Genomic DNA, 6,000 nt, shown 5'->3' on the forward strand with positions numbered 1-6,000 from the left:
GTACTCCCTGTCACGTCCTGAGACTCAGGCTATGGCAGAGTACATTCAGGAGAACTTGGCTAAGGGATTTATCAGACCTTCACAGTCTCCAGTTGGGTCGGGGTTCTTCTTCGTGGGTAAAAAGGACGGTTCGTTGCGACCCTGCATCGACTTCAGGGAATTGAACCGTATCACGATTAAAAACTCATACCCACTGCCTCTCATTTCGGTCTTGTTTGACCAGCTTCGTACTGCCACCATTTTTTCTAAGATTGACCTACGCGGTGCGTACAATCTAATCCGAATAAGAGAGGGGGATGAATGGAAGACTGCCTTTAATACCCACTCAGGGCATTATGAATATTTGGTGATGCCTTTTGGGCTCTGTAATGCCCCGGCAGTCTTCCAGGATTTCATGAATGATGTGCTCAGGGAATATTTGGATAGATTCTTAGTTGTATACTTAGATGACATCCTAATCTTCTCCCATTCCCTGGAGGAACATCGGAAGCATGTACGCTTAGTCCTCCAGAAACTCAGAGACCACCGGCTTGGGGCGAAGCTGGAGAAGTGCGAATTTGAAGTTCAGCAAATCGCATTTCTAGGATATATTATCTCCCCAGAAGGTTTCCAAATGGAGGGTTCCAAGGTACAGGCAGTCCTGGATTGGGTGCAACCCACTAGTTTGAAGGCGCTTCAGCGTTTCCTGGGCTTTGTGAATTTTTATAGACGATTTATCGCTGGATTTTCGTCTATAGTGGCGCCCTTGGTGGCACTCACTAAGAAAGGGGCGGATGTTGCTCACTGGTCTTGTGAGGCTAAAGCGGCTTTTGCCCGTCTCAAAAGGGCATTTGTTTCGGCCAAGGTGCTGCGACACCCAGATCCAGAGCGTCCTTTTGTGGTGGAGGTGGATGCCTCTGAGATGGGTATTGGGGCAGTGCTTTCTCAGATGGGAGTGTCTGATAATCGCCTTCATCCCTGTGCTTACTTTTCCCGTAAATTTTCGCCGGCCGAGATGAATTATGACGTGGGTAACCGGGAATTGTTGGCTATTAAGGATGCACTCGAGGAGTGGAGACACTGGCTTGAGGGGGCTAAGTTTGTGGTCTCAATTCTCACTGACCATAAGAATCTGGCATATTTAGAGTCAGCGAAGCGTCTCAATGCCAGGCAGGCACGATGGGCTTTGTTTTTTGCTCGCTTTAATTTTTTGATAACATATCGCCCTGGGTCAAAAAACATCAAGGCTGATGCGCTCTCGCGGAGTTTTGCTCCAATCCAGGAGACCACCGAGGAGCCGTTGCCCATTGTTTCCCCATCATGTATTAAAGTGGGCATTACCCAGGACCTCTTATCATTAGTCCTTAGAGCACAGGAGCAGGCTCCTCCAGACCTTCCGGTAGGTCTTTTGTTTGTGCCTCCTAGGTTAAGACAGCGAGTGTTCCTGGAATTCCATGCCAAGAAGTCGGCAGGTCACCCGGGTATTGCCAGAACTCGGGAGTTGCTATCTAGGGCGGTGTGGTGGCCCTCGGTGGCTAAGGATGTGGATCAGTGGGTTCGGGCATGTGACATCTGTGCCCGAAATAAGACTCCTAGAGGGGTTCCTGTTGGCCCATTACATCCACTCTCTATCCCATCTAAGCCATGGACCCACATTTCAATGGATTTTGTGGTGGACTTGCCCAAATCCTCGGGGATGACAGCCATCTGGGTTGTCGTTGACAGGTTTTCGAAGATGGCGCACTTCGTTCCACTGGTTGGGCTGCCATCGGCCAGACGCCTGTCTGAATTATTTATGCTGCATGTTGTGCGTCTCCACGGGTTGCCACTTGATGTGGTCTCTGACCGCGGATCCCAGTTTGTGGCCAAATTCTGGAGGGCATTTTGTTCCGATCTCCAGATTTCTGTCAGCTTGTCGTCAGGCTACCATCCGCAGTCTAATGGGCAGACTGAAAGGGTGAACCAGTCCTTGGAGCAGTTCCTCAGGTGTTATGTCTCCAAGTGTCAGACTGACTGCTCATCTGTCCATGGCGGAGTTTGCCTATAACAACGCGGCTCACTCTGCTACAGGGATCTCTCCCTTCCTTTGTGTGTATGGGCATCATCCTAAGGCCAATTCTTTTGACCCCCTGGACTCCACGCCTGGTGGTTCCTCTGTGGTTTCGGTCCTTAGAGGTATTTGGCGGAAAGTGAAGAAAGCCCTTGTGTCTGTGTCATTAGTGACCAAAAGGGTTTTTGATAAGCGGAAAAGACCCTGCAGCTTCAAATTAGGAGACTTCGTCTGGTTGTCTACCAAGAATTTGAAGTTGAGACAGCCATCTCATAAGTTAGGCCCCCGGTTCATCGGCCCTTATAAGATCACCAGGGTTATCAATCCGGTGGCATTTCAGTTAGATCTGCCCCGTTCTTTGGGTATCAATAAAACATTTAATTGTTCCCTTTTAAAACGGGCGATTAGTAATCCTTCTTCCAGTGGAAGACCTTCCCCTCTTCTGATACGTGGCCAGAGGGAGTTTGTTGTTGAAAGGATTCTTGACTCCAAGGTGGTTCGGGGTTGGCTGTAATTTTTGGTGCACTGGAAGGGGTATGGCCCGGAGGAGCGGTCGTGGGTGCGCGGTTGTGATCTTCATGCCCCCAGACTGATACGCTCTTTCTTCTCGCAGTTCCCCGATAAACCCGGTGGTAGGGGTTCTTTGACCCCTCGTCAGAGGGGGGGTACTGTTAGGGTCTCCTGCCCTGTGCTGCCACGTCGTCATGGCAACCGGGAGACAAGTACTAGCGGAGTAACCTGAGCGCAGCTGATACTCCGGTTCGGGTCTTTTGCTGTGCAGTGGTTATAGGCTCTGTGCACGGCAGGGGATCCGGTGCTGGTTTTTGTGCTCACAGTCTGTGAGGTCTGAGTGGGGCGTGGACAGCACCTGCTTTATAAGGCCTCTTTCCAGGTTAAGCAGATGCTGCTGAATCTTTGTTGGTTAGTCAGTTCCTGAAAGTTAGCCAGTACTGTGTAGCTTTGTATTTGTTTGTTGCTTACTGCAAATAGGCCTGGGAATTTGGTATTACACTCTGCCAATCCAGAACTAGCAGTAAGACTGGAGTCAGTCGTTTAGCTTGCTGGGGTTCTGTTACTACTCTGTGAACTTAGCAAGTTTGCGGCTGTATTCTAAGACTTGCCTGTCTAATCCTGTCTCACTGTGCTAGGTGTCAGGGGTCAGTTTAGTGGCAGTAAACTGAACCAGTGCACTGCAAGTGAGAATTAGGATTGTGGAGACTCTCCTTGTGTCTATCATTCCATCTCTGACCAAGGAGTTTACTGCCACACCCGTTGGTAACCCTTTAGGGTTTTGCTGTTGCCCTTAGCAACAGCATTTCGGGTTCTCTATGTATTAAAACACAACATCTTGCTTTTCCCATCTGAGCATTTCTAATACAAGGGAGATACCCAGTTCCTTAGCCTCTGGGCTTCTCTGTTCACTTTGTGTGTATTTTGTTACCCTATCACCTTCTGTGTACGTTATGTCATATTCCCCAGTCTGTCTGTGAGTCCATTTGTTGTGCATAACAGTTCAGACACCAGTACTTTCCTGCAGGCACTGGTGTACATAACATGAGGTAGCTGTGTGAGTAAGGTAAGCGACCCTAGTGGCCGACACAAACACCTGGCCCATCTAGGAGTGGCACTGCAGTGTCACGCAGGATGGCCCTTCCAAAAAACACTCCCCAAACAGCACATGACGCAAAGAAAAAAAGAGGCGCAATGAGGTAGCTGCGTGAGTAAGATAAGCGACCCTAGTGGCCGACACAAACACCTGGCCAATCTAGGAGTGGCACTGCAGTGTCACGCAGGATGGCCCTTCAAAAAAATACTCCCCAAACAGCACATGACGCAAAGAAAAATTAAAGAAAAAAGAGGTGCAAGATGGAATTGTCCTTGGGCCCTCCCACCCACCCTTATGTTGTATAAACAGGACATGCACACTTTAACCAACCCATCATTTCAGTGACAGGGTCTGCCACACGACTGTGACTGAAATGACGGGTTGGTTTGGACCCCCACCAAAAAAGAAGCAATTAATCTCTCCTTGCACAAACTGGCTCTACAGAGGCAAGATGTCCACCTCATCATCATCCTCCGATATATCACCGTGTACATCCCCCTCCTCACAGATTATCAATTCGTCCCCACTGGAATCCACCATCTCAGCTCCCTGTGTACTTTGTGGAGGCAATTGCTGCTGGTCAATGTCTCCACGGAGGAATTGATTATAATTCATTTTAATGAACATCATCTTCTCCACATTTTCTGGAAGTAACCTCGTACGCCGATTGCTGACAAGGTGAGCGGCGGCACTAAACACTCTTTCGGAGTACACACTTGTGGGAGGGCAACTTAGGTAGAATAAAGCCAGTTTGTGCAAGGGCCTCCAAATTGCCTCTTTTTCCTGCCAGTATAAGTACGGACTGTCTGACGTGCCTACTTGGATGCGGTCACTCATATAATCCTCCACCATTCTTTCAATGGGGAGAGAATCATATGCAGTGCCAGTAGACGACATGTCCGTAATCGTTGGCAGGTCCTTCAGTCCGGACCAGATGTCAGCATCAGCAGTCGCTCCAGACTGCCCTGCATCACCGCCAGCGGGTGGGCTCGGAATTCTGAGCCTTTTCCTCGCACCCCCAGTTGCGGGAGAATGTGAAGGAGGAGATGTTGACAGGTCGCGTTCCGCTTGACTTGACAATTTTCTCACCAGCAGGTCTTTGAACCCCAGCAGACTTGTGTGTGCCGGAAAGAGAGATCCAAGGTAGGTTTTAAATCTAGGATCGAGCACGGTGGCCAAAATGTAGTGCTCTGATTTCAACAGATTGACCACCCGTGAATCCTTGTTAAGCGAATTAAGGGCTCCATCCACAAGTCCCACATGCCTAGCGGAATCGCTCCGTGTTAGCTCCTCCTTCAATGTCTCCAGCTTCTTCTGCAAAAGCCTGATGAGGGGAATGACCTGACTCAGGCTGGCAGTGTCTGAACTGACTTCACGTGTGGCAAGTTCAAAGGGCAGCAGAACCTTGCACAACGTTGAAATCATTCTCCACTGCGCTTGAGACAGGTGCATTCCACCTCCTATATCGTGCTCAATTGTATAGGCTTGAATGGCCTTTTGCTGCTCCTCCAACCTCTGAAGCATATATAGGGTTGAATTCCACCTCGTTGCCACTTCTTGCTTCAGATGATGGCAGGGCAGGTTCAGGCGTTTTTGGTGGTGCTCCAGTCTTCTGTACGTGGTGCCTGTACGCCGAAAGTGTCCCGCAATTCTTCTGGCCACGACAGCATCTCTTGCACGCCCCTCTCGTTTTTTAAATAATTCTGCACCACCAAATTCAAGGTATGTGCAAAACATGGGACGTGCTGGAATTTGCCCATATTTAATGCACACACAATATTGCTGGCGTTGTCCGATGCCACAAATCCACAGGAGAGTCCAATTGGGGTAAGCCATTCCGCGATGATCTTCCTCAGTTGCCGTAAGAGGTTTTCAGCTGTGTACGTATTCTGGAAACCGGTGATACAAAGCGTAGCCTGCCTAGGAAAGAGTTGGCGTTTGCGAGATGCTGCTACTGGTGCCGCCGCTGCTGTTCTTGCGGCGGGAGTCCATACATCTACCCAGTGGGCTGTCACAGTCATATAGTCCTGACCCTGCCCTGCTCCACTTGTCCACATGTCCGTGGTTAAGTGGACATTGGGTACAACTGCATTTTTTAGGACACTGGTGAGTCTTTTTCTGACGTCCGTGTACATTCTCGGTATCGCCTGCCTAGAGAAGTGGAACCTAGATGGTATTTGGTAACGGGGGCACACTACGTCAAGAAATTGTCTAGTTCCCTGTGAACTAACGGCGGATACCGGACGCACGTCTAACACCAACATAGTTGTCAAGGCCTCAGTTATCCGCTTTGCAACAGGATGACTGCTGTGATATTTCATCTTCCTCGCAAAGGACTGTTGGACAGTCAATTGCTTACTGGAAG

The sequence above is a fragment of the Pseudophryne corroboree genome, chromosome 8 (assembly GCF_028390025.1).
Source record: "Pseudophryne corroboree isolate aPseCor3 chromosome 8, aPseCor3.hap2, whole genome shotgun sequence".
NCBI lineage: Eukaryota > Metazoa > Chordata > Amphibia > Anura > Myobatrachidae > Pseudophryne > Pseudophryne corroboree.